Source organism: Anopheles ziemanni, chromosome X (assembly GCF_943734765.1).
Source record: "Anopheles ziemanni chromosome X, idAnoZiCoDA_A2_x.2, whole genome shotgun sequence".
In the NCBI taxonomy this organism is placed as follows: Eukaryota; Metazoa; Arthropoda; class Insecta; order Diptera; family Culicidae; genus Anopheles; species Anopheles ziemanni.
Window position 1 is genome coordinate 18,001,223 of NC_080707.1, and position 23,755 is coordinate 18,024,977.

General features: G+C 41.3%; 1 pseudogene; it reads left to right on the forward strand.

The window, feature by feature from the left end:
• Positions 1 to 20,082: 20,082 nt before the first annotated feature.
• Positions 20,083 to 20,712, forward strand: LOC131291221 (putative nuclease HARBI1; annotated as a pseudogene).
• Positions 20,713 to 23,755: the final 3,043 nt, after the last annotated feature.

Sequence of the window (23,755 nt, forward strand, 5' to 3'; positions counted from 1 at the left end):
TTAAAACGGTGGAGTTGCGTCACGTCGAGTCACAGTATCTTTTGGGCGCCAAAGTGCGTTCCATGACAACCCCACGGCAGTGAAAACGATCAAGCTCGAGGCAACGGATCCTGCAACGTACAAACCCGTTTACGAAAGTGAGGTAAGTTTTTCCTTTTTTTCAATTACCTCTAGAATGTGTCTACTTATTGTCGGGTCTGCTGATAATTAATACTGTCCTTGATAATACAAGTCGCAAGAGATGCATCGTGATAATACAAGTCGCTTTCTATTTTAGTTCGATGAAGCTTCCTTCCGGTCTGACATTCAATAGCAAGAGGAACAAGAGCTCGTCATAATGGAAGTGTCCGAGTTTGCCACCAGCCATCAGGTTGGTGCAATCTTGGCCAATTCCGAAGCTGCTTTCGCCAACATGATGCGGGAGTGCCAAGAGTACGGCCAGTTTAATCGGAACGAATACTTAGGAGAGCCCGAACATAACTATGGATGTTTGGTAAACTTCGAAGGCGCCTGGATCCGGGCGGTCAAGCTAACTGCGGACTGTGAAAATCAATTCTTTTTGATAGACCTGGGACTCTTTTCCCAGCTTGACAAATCGTGCCCCAAGCGCCGATACACCTCAGGGCTCACAAGGAAGCTTTTCTGTTCGGAATATCATATAGAAAAGTAAGTGGTGATCTCTCATTCAGATTTTTTTACCTGAAGGTATGGAATAATTTTTCGTTCTTATCTGTTTTTTTTAGATACTGGATTTCTTTATGAAGGTTAAAGCAAAGGTGTACTTGGATGAAGAATCTGAACTATTTCGTATGAAAATCATTTCTATCATTAATCGTTAAACGCAGAAATCGTAAAGCATTTTAATGGCATCATTTTCTTTGTTTTAAATTTTTATCGTTTAACTTTAAATTTGATTTATTCACGTAGAATTTAACATTTGCTCCATAAGGTTCGTTAGGGATATAAGGATATTAAATGAAATGACTATTAAGAACTAAATGAAATAATTATATAGAACGGAACAAACAATAGCGCTGGAACTATTGACTATTGACAAATAAAAAAATTAGACTTGAAAGCGAAATGAAGCAAATTTCAGCATATCTTTGTAATCCGCTGTCGCGTGCAGAGCCTATTTTTATGACGACAATGCTTCAATTATTGCTTGCCACTGCTAGGTTATTGACACAGCCGGTTTAATTTTGTGAGTCGTCCCAAAACGAACGGCAACGAAACGAAGCGATACTTTGGATGAGCTCGTTACTATTTTTCATGGCATTAAAGTGTCAAACACTATCGGAAAAGTAAGCACTAATGGTAATGGTGGTTCGGTAATATTAAGTTGGCGGTGATCATCAGTGCGTGCGTGTCGAAAAGATCGAACCGGCGACGATGTTCGATCGCGTTTGGAGATTTGCTGCTATTGGTGGCGGTGCTACTGGTACTACCACTGCACTTTGGAGCGAAAAGAGCAAATTGCTGGGATAAAATTCGGAATCAAATGTTTTGCAATTTTTTCATTGTAATATCGTGTATTACTATTACATTACACGAAATTATGCTGTTTTTGGACAATCCTGCCAGGTGGCGCTGCAAAAACCACATATTTTTGGACTGTTCTATGGGTGCATTATTTTTTCAATCTTTTTTTTATATTAACTTAAAGTTTTTTTTTCAGTTTGATTAAAACAAGCTAAATTTACTACAAAGTTTCATTCAAAATATTGTTATCTGGAAAATAATTGATATTTAAAGCATCTAACGCAAACATAACGTATCCTAACTAACACATACTATCTGAATATTCTGAACTTGTACCATCATCTTCTTGGTTTTTAATTGGCAAGGGTCTGTTACTATTTGAGGAACTGTAATCTACGAAGAATGTTTTTACTGCGTCTGGGTATGGGATTCGTTTTTTATTTTTCAACGATTTAGCCAGAGATATTGTTGAAATGTATGGATCGGATGATTGTTATGCTCTCATAAAAATGTCTTTAATATTGAATTCTCGTTACATTTTACAATTTTAATTGTAAATAAAAATACAGGCATTTTGTGCCAATTGTAATTATGTATGTATCTTTGCGATGTAGACTAACAGTTTTTGGATTTAAAGGCTGTGAACAGTTGATGGCTATTAAAATATTTCGAAACCTTTCTATAAGTTCTGTTTCTATTTGCAAAATATCGCTCAATTTTTCTATGTTTGAATAAGCCCAACGACAAACATTTCCCGTCGTACTAATTCCACCAACTTGCCTTGGTTCATCTACTTTAACACCAAATTCCTTGTACATCTGTTCCAATATATTTTTTTCGATCATTGTATATGTTTTATCATTTTTAGTAACCTTCGATTTTTTAAATTCAATTCTGTACGAAACACGAAGCAGGCATTCGAAAAATCGCATCCAACAGTGCAGTGGAGATATTCCATAAGATAAATTCTCAGGATTTGAAATAAATCCATTTTCTAAGTGCTCATTTCTGTTGGTTTTGCACCACATATACAACATGTTTGTATAGACAGAGTGTCGGTGCCAAAATTTTTCCATCAATTAAACTCGTATAAAATGAATAGTTTACCGCCATATAACTTGCTCTCTTTTTCTCAAACTCGATTACAATGGGCCTGCGAAACCTAACACTTTGGGGCATCAAGTTTATCCAGATGATGAACTAATGAACGAATGCCGGATAGGCGTTAATGCCGATACTAGTAAATACACTGTCTGATGCAGTATTTTCTGCGGAGCCATGAAACAGTTGATTGTAAATGCTGTCTCCACTAGATCCGTCAATGCCCCACGAGCGCAATAATACAACGCTTAGTGAATCACACAAAGAAGATGAAAGGTGCCGCAAGATTTCTGCCTTTTGCATTTCAATTAATCTACACGCAGTGTGATTCACCAACTCTTGAAGATTAACTTCAACTTTTACAGGTAAAGGTACAAACAGAACAAAATGTTAGTGTAGGGTACATTATTAATAGGAATTTGGGGTATAAAAAGATGGGTTTGTGAGCTGTAGAACAAGAAAAACCGACCTAATACATTCAAAGCAAACCAACCAAATTTCATTCTTTGCCATTGACTTGGCTTGTCTTTACCCTTTTACGTGATGTTCAACCACTACCCTGCTTCACATTTTTACGATATGATCATCGGTCTATATTTCATTGAATGAGAATTTCATATATTTCTTACCACACATGATGCTGCATATGGCATAATGGAGACGCCTAGTAGGTGATAAACTATAAGCTTCACATATAAAGTACAGAATAACGTAAAGATGCGCGCGTATGCGCAAAAAAAACTATCATTTATTGTTACAAAACATTCTAGACTATCAGTGGGTATGCATCAGTGGGTATACAATCTTTCACAATCCTTAGCGATGGCGTAAGGTTAAAAACAGAAAATTGAAAAAATTTCCAGGAGTTTTGCGAAACAATGCTTAATATTTTGTGACATTCAATTTCAATTTACTTATACTGTCAACAATTACAAAGCATGATAATATACCTTTCCACAACTGTACTTGAAATTCGATTCCGGCCATTATTATAGGAGTTTCAGACCTTCAAAGTTGATGGATTTTTTTCAATTTTTCACGCAATTTTTTTCACAAATCTTGACGGGCTATTTCTCAGAACCTGGAAGAACAGAGGCTCTATTTTTTGGGTCATTTCTTAGTTTCATCTTGTAGTTTAAGAAAACATATTTCATTTTTCTGAAATCCAAAAATGAATTTTTGATTTTTATCCCGGCTTCGCTCCATCGTGCACTGCCAACGATCCTTGATGCGGTAGTGCGCAGTGAGTCGGACAATGGGACGGCGCGGCGGTCTGCATGCATGCAGACATTGGTTTCCGTTTGCCGTTCCACTGCAGCTGATCGATCGTGGTTTGAACATTTCTGTGGCGGAACGCACCTGGGTGACGGGTAGATCCTGACGGCGGCAGATTGCGTGATTTCGTTGTAAGTAGAGTGTTACGATTGCTGATGGTTGATGCATCAAGCTCTGTCTGCTCGTCTGTTAAAAAAAGTTACTTCAATAACAAGGTCAAGTAACACGTTCTTCCATTTATTTGCTTTAATATAAAGATGTATTTTTTTAACAAAATATACCGGTGGACTAATTTTAAGAATAAAGGGGAACTGGGTATACTAACTGATAGAAGCTGGTGATTGATTTGGTTGTTAATATAAAAAATAATAAACTTTTACTGTATCAGTTAATTTGTGAAGCATCTCCAAAAAGTTCATTGATAGACAAAAATAGTATATTTTAGAATCATGATGGAATTTAAAACTGTTATTATATTTCCATGCCATTATATTGATGAAACATGACAACTTTACTCCATGCATGAAAATAATGCGCTGCACCTGTCGTTCCAACCAGGCGTTAACAAACAAAAACACTCGTTCTCTTTTCATCGTTTTTCTTCTTTTATATTAATTGATACGATGTATTTGCTTAAAATTTCTACCCGCTCTGTTGGTCATAGTTCTTAATCCAACAACTATTTCGTTTTGAAAGAAGTTATGCAGCATTCAATCCGTTGATAAAATTATTCTCATGTTTTCGAAGTCGTGAAACAATGTGGTAAAACGATTCTTATTGTTGTTATTTGCCTGTAATTACCATCTGTAACCGTAAACTGCTGGAATCAGTTTGAATATATAAGGTGAGCAGGACAAAGCTTAGGGTTATGGCTCCCCAGCGAACGTCGGTACACTGAAAATCGAGCAGTTTTTTGCCTTTTTCTTTCGGACCCCCCGATTTCCGCTTAACGGGGGGTCGGATTACACGCACACAACGTTGAGTCAGAGGTGACACGCACACCAAGCGCGCCAGGCAAAAAAAGAGCAAAAACATAGTTGCTCTCTTATTCCGCTCGCTACTATGCTCAGCCCCCACTCTTTCTCACAGCTCGTCTTCAATTCTCATCAATGCGTCTTTTTCTACTATTTAGTCGTCATGTTGTCTCGATAGGATAAGTCAGTGCAATAATCACTCTGGGCTATTTGTCAGTTGGCGATGCCCGAGGTTTAACATCCAATATTAACCTAGGAGGAATGGACATCGTTTCCATGACGTTCCATTCTCTCTCCCATCATGGCGCACTACTTTGCTCCGCTCAGGTGTAAGCACGGATGGTTTCGCTCACAGCTGTTCGTAGTCAATGATATGAATGGTGTATGTGTTCGATGCATGCATGGGGATTGTTTTGATTGCGGAATGAAATTGCGTGAAGCTAATGGAATGAAATTGCTTGCATGAAACTAAGTAATTTCTTTATTTGTCGTTTTCCTTCTTCATTTTCTTTGTTATTCGTACGTTTTACTATAGAATTGAATGAATGAAAGAACTACATTAAAATAACGATTAAAAATTTATGAATTGCAATGGGTTGAAATATGGTAGTACTGCGTTATCACATTAGCACAACAACCGCAATAAATCCGTTAATCGCTGTATGCATGTTGTACGGGTTGATTAAGGTAAATTCAATTTACGTATGCTCGTGTCAGCTTGAGTAAAGGTTCATCGGATTTCGGTTCAAAGAAGTGAGCCAAAGCCTTTGGTTAATAATCGCCATTCACATTATTGAAACAAACAGAACCGTGCAGCGATTGCTACTAATTTCGAACGCTTGTAAATTTGGAGACCGCTGCATTGCTCAGCAATCAGCTGTGCCAATAACATAGAAAAAAAATCATAACACATACAAACAAACACAGGTCCAATAAGAGTGAAAAAGATAGCACATTTGAGGCATGCTCTTTTTGCACATAGCAGAAAGCATTGAAAGAGAATCCGCAACACGCATACAATGCATATGCCTTCCGCTTCACGCACACCATCAACCGGTTTTTATTCCGCGTTAACCACAAATGCATGACCCAATGAGGAAGAAAGAGTCAGGGCATAGCATCAATAGCAGCTATCTTGTTCTTGTCCACAGTAGAGGGTCGCGGAGGTGATATTCTCCCTACCCCTCGCCTGTAAAATCAACTGATTCGAGCAAAACCGTTCGCAGGGTACCCTGATCAGCTGATTCGCACGTCGGCAAGTGGGAAGTGCAAGTGGCAAGTTGCCGCGTACCTACCCCGTGCGAATCAGGACCTAGCAAGTAGCTGGGTCCCGCTAGCCGAGGTCGCATGCAAGTTGTCCTCCACTTGTGTCATCAGGCCTCGGGCCTGGGTAAAGGGAGGACGTTTTTATATGGGAGCTTGCACGGGGCAGAACGATGGAGGACGTTCGAGCAGTCGAATAAAAAAGCAAATGGGGATAAATAAACAAAATAAACAAGTCAGACTCCAATTCGAAAAATTATGGAAAATTTATTGAATATTCACTGGACACTTACAAATTCAATCGGATATATTAAATACACACTTTGCAAAGATAGACTTACCAGAATGATGGCACAACTCATTACAATCACCAACACCAACCACTGTTAGCCGGTCTTCGACCAAGCCAGTAGCAAACACATTTTGCACTTTGAAAAGCTTCGAGGTGATGGATTCGCTAGAAGAGGGATCGAAGGATAAAAAAGTACATGTTAATTTACAGGAAAAGGTGTAAAAAGGATTGCCCGGTTGCGTTTTGCTTGACCTTATTTCTTTCTACCGTTAATTACGTTTGTCGGCAACGATACGATGTAGGAATTCTAGGAACACATCGGGTGTAGGAATATCCCGGGCACAGTGTAAGTAAGCTTTCGTCTGTCCGGCGAATAATCTAAAAATGTATTTAGATTTCATTATACTGTACAAAAACTGGTACGGACTGAACAACGACATGCTTGTGCTTACCCTCTTTAGCAAGACCAGGATTGGCGACACCGGTTGCACCGAAACTTCCGACTCCGTCTTTGCTGCATCAGATGAAGATTCCCCGGTCACTCCGTCGACTTCCTGAAATGCTGCTTTTGCAGCAATTACTTTAGGTGCGCAACCGTGTTAGCCCGGCTAGCTCTTGACTACAAATGGCGCTTTGAACTTGTCAAATTTTCACCGAATCGTTGAGCAATTCTAGTACCTACACAAGGAAACACACAAGTGTACAGACACGGGCTACCATGTTTCACACACCATGTTGGATCGAAGCAGTACGTTCATAACTCAGAAGAGGAAGATAGCAAAAAATAGCCTGGGCGTGTAAGGGAGAAAGCATGCACCGAGTCTTGTACACAACATCCAAAGTATAGGTCAGGGGTGGTTGCGGATGAAGGAAAGTACTCGAAATCGCCTAGCGGAGCATCGCTCGATTCTGACAGAAAAATCGGTTTTTGATCGCGTACCATACATTACACTACACTACATTAGGCGTACCATACCAAAAACTAGGTACGGTCTAGCTCCAGTGTACCATACCAAATGCAACCCTGCACTTCTGGGTTGGCTGACGATGGTGTGCTCGAAAGAGCTCAATGAGGTGCTCGACTTTTCATATTGGTAAGAACCCCATTCTTTAGTATGCCGATGTCGGTATCACAGTTAGGTCAATAGCTGAATTTCTTTTCGCACGGTCTAGGCTTATAAACGTTTCCTCCCTGTTGTGCACTAGCATGAGGTTCGTTGCGTTGATCTCTTGTGTGTTGCCCCATGTATGTGTTGCCCCATGTCGTATGGTGGGCATTAAAATCCCCGGTTAAAACTGCTGTCTTGTAAGTTGTCCTATCCACGCTGGATACTATTTGTCGTATAGTTTTCTTGAATATTACTATCGGGGTTTTGGGACTCACATACACGGACCAAACCACCACGTTTAACTCCCTGACATAGACATTTGCAATTTGGACATACTTGTTGGACGTTGCTGCCCCTAGAAGCCTTTCCGTCTTGTAGCATTTTTTAATGGCATACCCGTCATCTCGGTTCTCTGTTATTAACGAGTATCCTGGTAGTGACCCTCTGTCATTTGGCTTTAACCATGTTTCTTGCAGGGTTATTATGTCGGCCTGCTTTTGGGCCGCTAGGCTATGTATTTCCTCCTTGTTCTGCCACCATCCCTGTATGTTAGCTTGCAGAATTATAAGCATTGTAATTCTGCCCCCCGCTCCTCATCCGCGATGTGGATATCAATATCCTCCACATCCGTCATACGCGTCTCCTCAATTATACTCCCTTCTAGAAAGGAAGCTAGAAATTCTATGGTTACTGTTTCTTCTACTTGTATAATTGTTTCTGTATCGTTCTCACTTTCGTATTGTGTTTTTTCCTTCGTTTTTTCTGTGTTATTGTTTATGTTCATTGTTTTCTGTGTTTGTGGTTCTCTATTGGCTGTGTGGCTATTTGTATCTGTTTTGAGCGTGTTGTAATTTTTGTGTGTGCCGTGGTTTGCGTTCTCTGTAATCTGCGTTTGTGGTTCGATATTTACTGTTTGATTATTCTTGTTTTTTGTGTGAGAGAAGATTTGATTATTCTTGTTTTTTCTTCTCGTCAGAGAAGAACCACAACGTGCCTGGCTGCGCCGGGTGCTTCAGCCAGCTCAGCAAGTGCTTAGCGTTGGCAAGCCGCTTTTCGCGCGTTTTTGCTGTTATGAGCTGTCCCCATTTAACGCCATCTTGACGGTGCTCGGGGCCAGGGCCCGGATGCCGACGCCGGGATCGGCCGTCGCCCGCTGCTGCAATCCGGCCAGGAACGCGTCGGTCCGCACACAATCCGACCGCCTGCTATGCTGTTTGCGAACAATAACACTATCCACGTCTTCACCACACTCCTCGAGCTGTACGCGGATTGTTTTTACGGTGTTCAGCGAACACATCGCCGCCTTCCGAATTTCGGCATTCGTATGGCCGGCACGAACCATCATAACACACGTAACGCGCTTGTACAATTCGGACGGGTTCCACATATTTACGGAGCTAGACATTTTTTACACTTGTTCGCACAACTTTTAGCAATCGAATGACATATCAATCATTTCGATACGTCAACTCAACCCTGAGATATAAACCCAAAGGCCAGGTGTCAAATTTAGCCCGCACACCCTGTCAGTATGTGTCTTACGGCTGCATTTGGCACAAGTTCTCTCGCCTCTGCACCATTTCTTAGTGTGGCCCAATTTCATGCAGTTAGTCATTGGCCTTGGTATGTACAGTTCCACTTTTACTGGGTACAGCCCAAAATCAACCTTTCTTGGCACTCGAGCAAGCTTGAATGTTAGGATGCCGTTTTTGTATTGACGATTTCCCCTTCTCGGTTCTTTCTTTTCATTATAGTGACTTCCGTTACCATCTGCTTTGTTAACCCTTCTAATACTTCCGCTTCACTCAAGAAGAGAAGATCTTCGCATCTGAAACCCTTTGACTACGTTTAGCGTAGGGTGCTCCCTTACGCTCACCGTGATGTTTTCGTTGCCATGCGGGATCAAGCTTATCTTCATAAGTTTGAGCGCTTGCCTTTTAGACTTTACCCTCATCAGCATTTTGCCGTCTCTCAAGCGTCGTGCTTCAATAGGTTTGTCGTCCAGTACTTTGTCGAATATTTTCGCTAGGATAAAAGGATTCTCGTTAGCTAGGTCTTTGCCAGGTGTCGTAGATTCCATCAGCATAAACTGTTCGTTCTCGTACACAGCCTCATCATCGCTGATGTGTAATGCCTGTTTCCTTTTTTTCTTTTCCTTTCTTGGCTCTGCCAATAAGGCATAGCCGTTTTTTAGGAGTGTCCTCCCTCCGGGGTCCTCCACCCCCATCACCTTCCTTGGCCACCCACTGAGATCGTTCGCTCTACCTCTTTTCTCTCGTATTTTCCTCTTTGTCCTCTCAACCCTCGTCCACACGTCCAAAAAGTCCTTTTGTCTTCTCGTCTAGAAAAAACCTTTGTACACGAATCGATAGCACTTTATACACGTCCGGTCGCTTTGAAGCCCTCCTGTCGACTGAAACTAAATAACACGGTTAAAAGACCACATATGTCAAAAAGTGGGGATTTCGAAAATTCGAAATAAAAAATTGTCCCTCCTTTTTTCGAACACCCACGTCTCTGTCCTTCGTTATTGCTCTGACTGCTACGTGTTGTTGTAGAGTTTCCTTTTCTGAAAGCATGTAGATTTTCATATATGTATTAGTTAATTTTTATTACATACCTGCATGTGTATCAAACCATCGACTGCATATTTCGTGTTCAGCTCCCCTAACCACTAGACCATTCGATTGGACAATTCTGTTTAGTCAGTTGTCATTTATAAATGGAACAAGTGCATGCAATTCAGTATGTAGAACATTTTGTTACAAGTTTTTTATTCTGAGTATGTATTTTTTAAATACATATTCCAAACGCTCGCACGACTACAAAACAATAAATTCCAATACTTTCCAACAGCCAGATCTTTTATTTATTTTCAATCCAGTAATACAAAAACACCATTGTTACATTTACATGATGCAAATCTTTCAGTCCGTTGTCCGAAATGTGCTCCTGCTGGAATGGATTGTTGGCCAAATTTTTCGATGCGGCCTGAGCCACGGTCTAACTATCACTGTGTTAGGCCGCTAATAGACGGCGCGCGTCCGACGCGTCCGCGTCCTGAATGTTATCGAACATCACTCAAAATGGGAACTAATTGACGTTTAACGAATTGTCATTTACCCGCGTGGGACGCGCATCGTCTAGGTGACCGCTCGCCATTTTGAACGCGCGTCGTCAACTTAACCGTCTACCCGGGTGGTTTTTGGAATTTTGTTTTCAAATAACTTTCTAGAAAAACTTATCGTATTGCTAAAGAACAATTTTTTTCCAAGGAATATAAGTAATTTTTATTCGCGGTTTTTGGTTGATACCCCGTTCGAACGTTCAATCGGACTACCCGGGTAGTCCATACAGTTTGTATGGTAGATTTCGTTTTCCTGTACTTCACACCAAATAACTTTTTATTGAGATGTCGGATCGATATGAAATTTTCAGTGAACATACTCCAGGGGGCTTTCCAAAATATTGTGTAACTTTTATAATTTTAAAAATTCATTAAGTATATTAATTTGAGTTTCCAAAAAATTTTACCCTGCATATCTATAACCCAAACCTGTGTAGCTCCAACATTTTTGGACGGCCATACACACTAAATGGGTGCCTGGTGAGTATGATGAGTGTCGAAGCACCCGTCACTCACCATACTCACTACCATACTCACTACCATACTCGCATCGTGGAAAGAGCCCTTCAAGGGCTCACGCTATGTACCCAGCGAACGGCGGTACACTGAATATCGAGCAGTTTTTTGCCTTTTTCTTTCGGACCCCCCGATATCCGCTTAACGGGGGGTCGGATTACACGCACACAACGTTGAGTCAGAGGTGACACGCACACCAAGCGCGCCAGGGAAAAAAAGGGCAAAAACATAGTTGCTCTCGTATTCCGCTCGCTACTATGCTCAGCCCCCAAGCTTTCTCCCAGCTCGTCTTCAATTCTCACCAATGCGTCTTTTTCTACTATTTAGTCGTCATGTTGTCTCGATAGGATAAGTCAGTGCAATAATCACTCTGGGCTATTTGTCAGTTGGCGATGCCCGAGGTTTAACATCCAATATTAACCTAGGAGGAATGGACATCGTTTTCCATGACGTTCCATTCTCTCTCCCATCATGGCGCACTACCTTGCTCCGCTCAGGTGTAAGCACGGATGGTTTCGCAAACAGCTGTTCGTAGTCAATGATATGAATGGTGTATGTGTTCGATGCATGCATGGGGATTGTTTTGATTGCGGAATGAAATTGCGTCAAGCTAATGTAATGAAATTGCATGCATGAAACTAAGTAATTTCTTTATTTGTCGTTTTGCTTCTTCATTTTCTTTGTTCTTCGTACGTTTTACTATAGAATTGAATGAATGAAAGGACTACATTAAAATAACGATTAAAAATTTATGAATTGCAATGGGTTGAAATATGGTAGTACTGCGTTATCACATTAGCACAACAACCGCAATAATGCCGTTAACCGCTGTATGCATGTTGTACGGGTTGATTAAGGTAAATTCAATTTACGTATGCTCGTGTCAGCTTGAGTAAAGGTTCATCGGATTTCGGTTCAAAGAAGTGAGCCAAAGCCTTTGGTTAATAATGGCCATTCACATTATTGAAACAAACTGAACCGTGCAGCGATTGCTACCAATTTCGAACGCTTGTAAATCTGGAGACCGCTACATTGCTCAGCAATCAGCTGTGCCAATAACATAGAATAATTTGTAATTTTGTAATTTTTATTGAAATTCAACGGACCATATTTGGCCCCCTTGAAGCGATTAAGTTTAGTACAATACATAGCTTAATACTATTTACATCTAACGGGTGACCGGTTGCACCCCACGAATAGAAAACAAAAACGCGGATCTAGACATGTCAGGTTCAAAACGATCACAGACTGCATTAAATTCGCGGCACATAACAAGAAACGGGTCTGAGGATCCAAAACAGGTACGACGAACCTCAACGTCAAGTAGCGTTCTAGCACGGAGTGTTCTCGCAGGGACGTATAAACAGAGCCCCGAGAGAAGTTCCGGCGCGTCAATGTGATGGTCAAGTAGGCCCGCAACAAACAATCTCTGCGCGGTACAGTGACGTTGGCTGAGCGAGTCGAGGCCAAGTAACGCGCATCGTCCATTGTAGTCGACCGGGACACTCGAGGAGCGTAAGGCCAGCCGCGTAGCCTTTCGCTGGATCGACTCGAGGCGCGCCTGTGGACGTGAGCCCGACGGCCACCATACCACAGAAGCGTACTCCACGACAGACCGTACTAACGAGCAGTACAGCATCTTTATGGAGGCGGGATCGTCGAGCTCGCGCGTAAGTTGCCTCAGCAGACCAATCAGCTGGTTGCCCTTCGCGACGACGTGTTCCAGGTGGTCGTGGAAGCTCAACTTTTCGTCAAGGAGCACTCCTAAGTCCCGAACACAGCTTTTCCGCTCCAGGACAGCGCCGTTCAGCGAGTACCCATGAACTAATGGTCTACGGCTTCTAGCAAACGAAATAACGGAGCATTTGTTGGCGCAAAGCTCGAGACCATTCAGGGTACACCACGACTGGAAGGTCAGCAAGACGGCCTGGAGTTGGACCTGGTCGGCTTGGCTTCGGATCGGGAGGAACAGCTTCGCGTCGTCAGCATAGAGGAGGTGGCTGCCAGGGGGTAGAACAAGCGTGACGTCATTGATATACAATACAAAAAGAAGCGGCCCCAGGTTGCTTCCTTGCGGCACCCCCGAGGTGGCACTGATGCTGCGCGACGTGTGCGATGCACATCTGACGCAATATGAACGGTCGCTGAGGTAGGACCGCATCCAGGCCAACTGGCAGTTGGGCAGTCCCAGGACACGAAGCTTGGCGAGCAGCAGGGAGTGCGGAACGCTATCAAAAGCAGCTTTGATGTCCGTGTAGATAGCATCGACCTGGGAGCCGGCATCAATCGCTTTATGGCAGCTGCTGACAAACTCGACAAGGTTGGTAATTGTTGAGCGTTTTGGGGTGAACCCATGCTGAGCCGAGCTGACGTAGTTCGAAGCGGCGACAAGAAGCGGCTCATAGACGAGAAGCTCGAACACTTTGGCGCAGGCGCTTAGCGATGTGATGCCACGATAATTCGCGGCGTTGCTTTTGTCCCCTTTTTTGTGCACTGGGACCAGCCACGAAGCTTTCCAGGTCGCAGGGTAAATTCCCGACCGAAACGACTCGCGGAAAATTGCGACCAAGATTGGGGCCACGGCAGCAGCGCAGCGTTTCAGGATAAGCGACGGAATCCCATCAGGTCCAGGCGAAGTGGATGGCTTCAATCGCTTGATCCCTTTAGTCACGGACTCTACGTCTACCGATGGCAGGTTCGGGGCCATGGCGTCCTGTGGTACGTTAACGAGCGCATCAACTATCCGACTATGGTCGTCAATGTCCGGAAGGAACGTGTCAGCGAAGCGCTCTGCGAAAATGTCACAAACAGCAGACGGGGTGTTGCCACTCCGTCCGTTGTAGCTGACACATCCAGGAAAACCGGTGGATTTCCGTCTGGCATTCACGAAATTCCAGAGAGCACGAGGGTTTTGGCGTGAACGCGTGCCTAGGCGCCGTACGTAACCTTGATAGCGGAATTTATTGTATCGCCGATGTAGAGTGTGAGCAACGTTGAAATTACCTCGCGACGTTTGGCAACCTCGGGATCGATATATGCGATAGGCGGCAGCCCTGGCCGTCTTCAACCTTTGCAGAGTCCGGTCACTCCAGGGAGGACCACGTTTCGGGCGCTTTAACGGCGTGCAAACATTAAGCGCGGACACCATAAATGAGGCAAATCCATCGACAGCGAGGTCAAGCGAAGGATAGTTCGAGCACTCGAAGTTGGCCGCAAACGAAGAGATGAGCGCAGAGAGCTTGCCCACGTCAGTCCGCGCGTAATTGAGGCAAGGTGATGGCGCAGGAACAGCCAAGTCCGCACGAGGAACCGAGAACACCACCTCAAGCGGAGGATGATAGTCATCCACTGGAAGGAGAGGGGTACTGCAGGTGGTTACCGGCGAGCAGGCTGAGGCGACGACACTATTAGCAAAAATCAAATCAAGCACTCGCCCAGAAGTGTTGAAGCAGCAATTTAGTTGGAATAGTCCGCTACGGTGCATTCCATCGGCAAACTGAGCAGAAAGTGCGGAACGCGTACGCGGCTCATAAAATACAAACGGCACATCCGGATCCGGCTGAGCAATAATCCAAGAAATCGCTGGCTGGTTAAAATCCCCAAGGAGAATGATCCCGTCTCCAGGGTGAAGAGTCGCACATAGCGCGCTGATGCAGTCCTCGTATGCAAGGAGCGTGGTAGCGTTAGCGGAGAGCCTAGGCGGGAGGTATCCCGCAACAATGAGCAGGCGAGTGTTTCCCAGGTGAATGATAGCACATGTGAGCTCTAACGACGGCTGCCTCGAAGGGAATTCCCGTGACGTCAGCAAGCGGGAGCACGCAATTAAAATTCCACCGCCGCGAGAGCAAGTACTGTTGACTGAGTCACGATCGCAACGGTACACCCGAAAGCTATCGTCAAAAAATAGCGAAGAAGGCAGACTGGGATCAAGCCAGGTTTACAGGTGGGTTAAAAATTACAAATTACAAATCAACCGGTTTTTATTCCGCATTAACAGCAAATGCATGACCCAATGAGGAAGAAAGAGTCAGGGCATAGCATCAATAGCAGCTATCTCGATCTTGTCCACAGTAGAGGGTCGTGGAGATGGGATTCTCCCTACCCCTCGCCTGTAAAATGAACTGATTCGAGCAAAACCGTTCGCTGGGTAGTCACACCATGAAAAGAATTGAGCAACAGTTTGACAGATGTCACATAAGACTAGTGGTGGGAAAACTAAATCCCTACATGGATTTGAATCGAAAGATTTAAATCCATGTAGAGATCCGGGTCTTCGAATCCGAATCCCAATCCCTCATATCATACATGCTCATCTAATGCCGAGTTTTCATATGATATGTTTAATTCAATGAATGATTTACATAAGAATATCAGTATAGTCGACATTATTCTTCTAATTGTATTCAAAAAACATGAACAATCTAGTCCTTTTGGGGAATATGCAGACTAACTGATTTACCCGAGTTTATTCCAAGAAGAGTAGCATTTGTTATGTTTCAAAAACAATTATGACAGCGTTATCATTCAAATTGAATCCATCGTGGGTCACTGAAACAGTGAAGCAAGTCCTTTTGATGTTTTTTCGCACTTTCGCCTAGCGCCTCAGATATGGCTGATATAATGTACAAGCTGACCCAACGAACTTCGCCTCGTCCCACATTACCAATACGTTAATATTGGAATAACAAAGTATTGAAACTCAAGGGAAGCCCTATATATTCGGTGCATGAAGATGTCGACACATAACAACAGATCCATCTTTAAGTCGCGGCATATCCGATAAATCCAAAGAATGTTTTAAAATTCCAGTTTTTCCATTTTATTGTTCAAAATTTCCTTTTCAAAAGCGATGTGAAATATCTTCGAAGATGTCATTTTCATACGTACCTCACAAACAACGGGACTTTTTATGGCTTCATCGATATAATCTTTCTATTATGTATAGACACTTTAGTCCTCTCCTTCAATGCCAAAAAACGGTATATCCCATCAGGCGACGTACTTGCAAACTTGTTTGATAGATTTCCCTGAACTTAAATACTCAAAATGCATATGTGTTTAGCAACAAAGCTCTTCTGCCACTTAACAAAATACATTCAACGCCTATCAGAACCAAATATACCTGATCTAGGCGATAGCTTGTTGATTAACCAAGATGAAATTATTCGATGATCCGTGAATTCGGATTCATGATTTGTCACAATTTTAATCGGTATGGGTAAGAAGGAAAAAATCTCAGAACTTCTTTAAGATTGGCCAAGCGGTTTATTAGTTTAAATTATACATCGTTTATTTGATTTGATTGTATGGAAAATGCACTTTACACAAATCTTTCCATTTTCCGGCTTTTCCTTAGACAATATCAAAGTTGTCTTTTCTTTAAAACTTGCATGAATGAAAACGAACAAATAATCTGATTACATCGTCAAGATTGGCTCAGCCGATTTTAAGTTATAGCGTTAAAAACAAACACTCATTTTTATAAGTTTCAATTTTTTTATGGAAAAAAGCATTTATCGAGTTTTCTGGGTTTCTGGCTTTTCCAAAGAATTTTTCTAACTTGGATTGATTTTACTGAGCCAAAAGAAACAAATCATCGAAAGACTTTGTTGGGATAAGTCCAACCGTTTTCGTTAGAAAAGGTAATTTTTTTTTATATGGAAAAAAGCAGTTTGTACCGAATTTTCCCATTTTCCGGCTTTTCCTTGGGAATTTTCAATTTCAAATTTTCATCAATTTTTTTTTTCCTAAACCTTCCTTGGGTAAAAAGGAACAAATCAAAGGAAGACGTCATCAAGATTGGTCCAGCCGATTTTGAGTTTTAGCATCACGAACATACAAACATTCATTTTTATAGATATAGAGAAGAGAAGAAGAAGATTTAAAGCTAGATTGCACCGACAGGTAAGTAAACCAAATCCCCAAATCCGAATCCCAATCCAAGAAACAGTCGGAACAGTTTAAGCAGTGGATAGTGTTCCTTTGGAACTGTGGTCTTTGTGTACAAAATTTTGAAAGGCCTGGTACCAACATATTTGCAGGAAAAGATAGTAGTTAGGACTCACACCCCGCTAGGCAATTTCGAGCAAATCGTCCTCAAAAACGTCCTCCATGACACAAACATCGAGCAGTTTTGTATGGTGAGGAGGACAAGGAGGACGATTGCTCGAAAAACGTCCTCCTTTTGTTTCATCCCCATACAAAAATGGAGGACGTTTGTTCGCGCGGAGGACGTTTTGAGGACGATATTTCGAGCTGCCTAGCGGGACTCGTAATGCCGGTGAGCCAAGACTTTCTGGCTATCTGTCTGGAAACGCCCGAAACTCGTTGTTTTTCAAAGGAGTACCAGCCTGCTACACGACCCGCAAACTCCAACCGCAAACTCAAAAACCGTATAAGTTTACGTCAAAATCTTTGCGGTTCGTGTAGCCGCGTTTTGCGGTACCAACCCAACTGGCAGATTTTGTCTTGTTATCATATTGTTACCATGTTGTTAGTTAATTTTCGGGGCGGATAACAAGACAAAGTGTTGCACCAAAAAAGGGGTGGGGGAGCAACATTAAACCGGTTATTTTGTGGTGGTGTTAGTGCCAAACAGGGGGTTATGATGGTGTGCGTGTTATTTCACCAGATTGGCATGCACACATTTATATAATGCGTTTCGGATATCAAATGAGAAAAGAGTGTTGTGTTCTGCGCAATCCGTCGACGCGGAAATTTCTATTCTTCATTAAATTTGGACTCTACTTCTACACTCTGCTCTCCCGGAACACTAAGGGCGGCTTCTTCCTCCGGTGTTATTTCTGTTGAACGAAACAAACAAAGGAAATGAATTAAAGAATCGCTGTTATAAACGGTCATGATGTTGCTCTATCACACTGTTTACTTACCGATTCCATGATGCTTCTAAACAATCAAACTTCTCTTCCGTTTTACGGACCAGATCGTTCATGAGCTGACGCCGTCGCGGACTTGTTGATGGATGCACTTTTTCTTCTATAAGTTTCCCATTGGGCACCATGAACTTTGGAAAAACACTTTACACTTTTCAACACGACTGTTCTGGCGCTGGATGTTTCGAAGACTGAAAACTTCACCGCGTCGCTATTGGCAGTTGGTTTCGTGATAGCATTCATACAAACGTACTTTTTATTCTGTACATGATTGACCGACATAAAGTGCACGAACACATTTGCTTCTCGCTGTGCAGTGTGGGAATGCTACACGATCGGTTCCGCTATTGTAATGTGTCAGCCTGAAAGGGAAGATGTGAAAGGGGAGATGTGACTTCTCCCCTAGCACGCCGGTTCATCATTAGAACGAGTAGGAAGACAAGGAGTGCAAGAGAAAGCTGACAGTTCTGGACTCGCGGGGGTAGGAATCTGTGGAAACAGGGCAATGTTGCATGTCGCAGTCAGTTGGGAATTCTGTGAGCCACGCTACACGAGCCGCAAACTCAAAAACTTTGCGGCGCAAAGTGGTTTTTGTTTTTGATTTTTCAGTTAACTCAAAAATCTTCCTTCAAAGCAAACAAGATCTTATTTCAATGCACACAAAAAGTAAAAGATGGATAATCTGTTGATGAATGAAGTGTGGCTAACTACCCTATCGCGGGTCATCGAGTTGAGTACCCAAAACTTGCAACAACGCAACAAGCAACGCAACAGGCGTATTGTGCGTAGGCAAGAAGATGGCAACCGTTTGCTGGACAATACTGTAGCAGAGCAAGCAAATGAAACTATAATTAACTTTCTTCGCATGAAGAAGGAAGATTTTGATGTTCTCAAGTTACATAAAAAGTGGTAGGATAAAATATTTTAATCTTTATCATTAAACTTTTTGAAGCTTTTGGATAAAATCAGTTGGTGGGCTGGACTTTGCCGACCCCTGATCTATAGCGAATTTATAATTGATATTCTAGCTATAAAATGACAAAATATTACTGTAGCTGCAAAATAAACACGTAAATTTATCACCATATGTTCGATTATTTTGTTTTTGAGATTTGTTATGTTTACATTTATTTCTTCTTCATCTTCTTCTTCTGGCGCATTTGAGTTTGCGGATAGCTGCCAAAAACTTCGCGGGTGCAGTTTTCAGCTCACGGAGTTGAAAAGTTTCTGACGCAAACTTTTCGGTTGTTCCCCTCTTTGCGCCGCAAAGTTTTTGAGTTTGCGGGTCGTGTAGCGGGGCTCGTACAATGGTACAACAGGATGCAGAGAGAGATTAAACAAGCGTGTAATCTTACCCGGGGTCCACACTACCGCGCGACTTCGCCTGACAGGAGCTGAACTCCATATAAAAAAAACCTTGCGCGATGTCGCGCGAATCGCGCTAGATTTTTTTTGCATGGAGTTCAGCGCCTGTCAGGCGACGTCGCGTTACGCGACGGTGCAGTCTGGAAAGCGTGCTTGGTTTTTTTTGTATCTCGCGGTCCACACTACAGCGCGACGTCCCGTCACGGAACGCGACGCCGCCTGGAAACATCGGATTTTTCGTTGTACTACTTATTTTTCGGCTTCACAAATGTAATTCAGTTATCAAACTCCGTTTTAATTGATATTTTTACCAAAGTTTTTTCGGGTGCTGAAACGTAAACAAACTGCTCTTCAGCAAGTAGGAGATGATGTGGAAATATATACTTCCTACGGCGGGCCAAAATATCGACATTGGTACCTATCGCGAAAGCAGTCGGTAAAATTTACCAACCCGGTTGATTATATCGACCGATAAATTTATCTACTCGAATTGGTATCGCGAATGTATTCAACTGAGCAGTCGGTAAAATTATAACAACCCATAAAAATACCTATCGAGTAGTTTCGCCGTCTGTCAAATTACCATGGAAACCTAGAGTTTGTTTACTTGTAACAACGTTACAATTAGTGCGACTTCTATCGTATCGAGAAGCATTTTAGTTTGTGAAGCATCCAAAACATTAGAATGATAAATTCATTATTCTTTTTAAAAGATGCGGAGAATGAAGAGGGAATAAATCTAGCAGCGTACCGTAGGCGATTGAAGAAGCATTTTGATCCGCTTGAATTATCGGATAAAACGTAAGCGTATTAGCTCAACAATCGTTGCCACTGTTTTAACATGTTCCTTTTTCAGCTTCATTAACAATTACCGAGTTCCGAAGAGGCTGTTTGAAGAAATCCTTGACAAAGTGGAACTAGCTCCAGGATAAGCATAAGCGTGGGTTATCGGCGGAAGAAAAATTGAGAACAAAACTGCGATTTTTTGCACAAGGGTCGTACCAACAAGGTGTTGGTAACGATTTTACTATGGCAATTGCCCAATCTTCTTTTTCTGAAACGCTAGATCAAACTCTAGCCGCGTTGGAACGTGAACTAGCGTATTTCATAACCATGGATATGATTGCCGACGAAAAAGCAGACGCCAGGAGATTGTTTATAAAAAATTACCTGTCCTTGTGTAGTGATGTGCACTGATGGAACTAACATCAGAATTGTCGCACTTTATGACATCTCAATTCAATATTTGAATAGAAAAGGGTTTTACAGTTTAAACGCTTTAAAGGTAAATATTAAATTTAACACTTCTTTATAAAATGCTTATTGATAATGATCTTCTAGATATGTGACCACAGACAAATGATCCTATTGGTAGATAGTACAATACAAGCCCAATATCTTTATACTTAGAAGAAAAATGAAACAGTGGTGACCGAACGATGAAGCTGTTGGGTTTGTCTATTTACATATGACATTCTTGTACCCAATATTAATGATTCTTTTTTTATTGTTGTTTAGGGGACTCTGCTTATCCTTTAAAACCATGGATGATTAAGCAACGAATATTTCTATTTTTCTATTTCTTTCTCATACATTCACGTACTTTTTTCTACCAAGTTTTTGACCTGCCATTATTCTAAGGTTGTCTTAGAGTGCTACAGGGCCAATAAGATTCATTTTGTACCAAAACCAAATTTCCCACAGTTTCGCCCCAATGAAATATACTGGGCAATCACAAAACTTTGTCTTAGGCGAAGTGGTGTAACAGTTAGAGATGTTCTTGGCAAGAGGAAGTGGACGGAAATTGCGAAAACGGTGTCTTCTTCCATGATACGGGCGCTAATGCAGGAACCAAAAAACAAAATACGTGTATTTATAAGAATAGGGAACACAATGCATAACTGTACAAAAAAAAAAAATACTCATTTTTTATATCGTTGAAATTTTTTGGAACCTCAAATTAATATACTTAATGAATTTTTGAAATAATAAAAGTTATACAATATTTTGGAAAACACCTTCAAGTATCTTCACTGAAAATTTCAAATCGATCCGAAATCTCTATAAAATGAAAATTGGTCGGAAGCACGAGAAATACGGAACGTTTGAGGGGTATCGACCGACAACGGCAAATAAAAATTATTTAAATTTGGTTATAAACGTTTTTTTTAACAAAACGATAGAAAATTACTATTTCTAGGCATTCTAAAAGTTTCATGCCGATACGACAATCCAATCAATTGTTATTTGAATATAATACGGTAAAAACAAAGTATGATGTCCCCCCCTCTCACGAAAGTCGAGCACTGATCAATTCTGCTCGATTGTGCTCGATCTTGTACGCAAAGGCTCTCGGGTCTAAAATAGCCGTCATATTGCGTCCAACACGAATCGGTTATATATTTTAAGCCGCCAGTATCAATCGGTTGACCCAACAGATGGCACTTTGCGCAAGCGCATGACGAAGAAGCTTACGTAAAAGCTTTATTCGTTAGGCGGGGCAATGTTTATTTATTGTTTGTAGCTACTTTTTTACTTTCATTTTTTTTGTTACTGTTTAAATACAGCATAATTAATTCCAAATCTCTGATTTTCTTCTAAATACACGCGCAAGAAATTTAGAGTGATAATTGTGTGTCATAGTTGTTTGGGATTACATGATTATTGATGTATAGTATGTTAAGTGACACTGATAAATCCTACAATTCGGTTATGAAATTCGAAACGATTGCTTGATACATATTTACTTTTTGTTGAATGAATATGTGCTGACTATTCTACTGATATATTTTTCATAATCAAAATATGTGAATGTTTGGTTCTCAAGCTAGCTATTTTGTTTCAACTCTTTTTCAAGCTGTCATGTATTAAGGGTTTTGGAGACCCGAACAATTTACCGGATTTATTTGATCATCATCATTAGCCAGCAGTCAGTAAATCTGTTTTAATTTGTAAAGTTTAGCCAGCAAATTTGGTATGGAATAATATTATCGTTCTACGAATGTACATCGGTTAATATCAATTATTATATGTAGCTGAAATAGTTTCGCAGTTACATCTAATTGAAATTATTTTATTTATATTTTATTGAAAGTGCAAAATAAGCACTTATCGTAGTGTATCAAATCATAGTGAAGTGTACCAATTTTTTCACGAATTTTCTTTATGATAACATAATATTTTTCAAATAGAAAATAATTGGTTGTTTGAAATAGTTAGCATGATCGGCTATATTTGTTCGAGTTCATTTATTTGTTCAGTTCAAAAGCTTGATTCATTTGTTTAACGATTTTGTATAACTAAATGCAATAAGCAGTACAATTTAAAAAAAATCAAACGAAGTATTATTGATATATAGTTAAACAAGGTGCCTCCTTGTTTTGAGAGCAAACCTAGTTTCCTTTTAATTATTCGATCCTCCTATATCTTCTACTACATTTCGAGGTGATTTTATTTACATTTAATTCCGAGGATTTCGGATACTTTTCTCCAGCCTTTTCATATTTCTTCATGGAATGTGCTGCTTTGACATGTTTCCAAAAATAACTCAAGGTTCAAAATAGTTACTATGTGTCGGGTCCTGGAATTGTTTAGCGGATTCAGCTCTTTGGGTTTGAATTTCAGTCCTTCGGCTTGGTAACACGCTATTGTATGATTCGCTTAATGTTATGATGCCAAATTCGGCCAAAACAGTACTCGATGATTTTGTTTTCTAATTATAGGAAGAAGATGTCGTTGCAAGCAGCATCTAAAGATTGTAACGGATGTCAAAGCATACAACACTCGCAAATTGCTTGTCAACCCATTTCTTTTTCTAGCGTTTTTTCGGTCAAAATTACGCGAACGATTGTAGCTGCAAAATTAAGCTTCCGATTCAATAGACAGTTGTCAGTCTGACTCAGAATAAAAAAAAATGTATTGGTATCTTAAACAATTTGTCAAGTACAAATCGTGTAATACAGATCACCCGGAAGGGTCTCATGAACAAATTTGACTATGTTGTGCCATTATGCCTTTCCGTGATCGATTGTACTCCTGGAGGTTACCAGCTTTGTTGTTCCATATGGTACGGAAACGCCCTTTTTGTCACCTGTCCACGGTTTGTACTTTAACCCCTTTTGTACGTGCGATAACTATCACAATGTTTTAGTCACGTCTAGGGTTCACAGGGTCTGGTCTACGTTCAGATTCAACGATAATCCCATTTTGCGTTTCTAACTGTTCCGACACTTACACCTTTCTATCCCGGCACAGGCACTTGAGGCCGACTGATTTATTTTATATTTATCATGATTTTACGGACGTTGTCGTATTGTTAAGCTGACTGATTCATATCCTTAAACGTAAACTATCATATA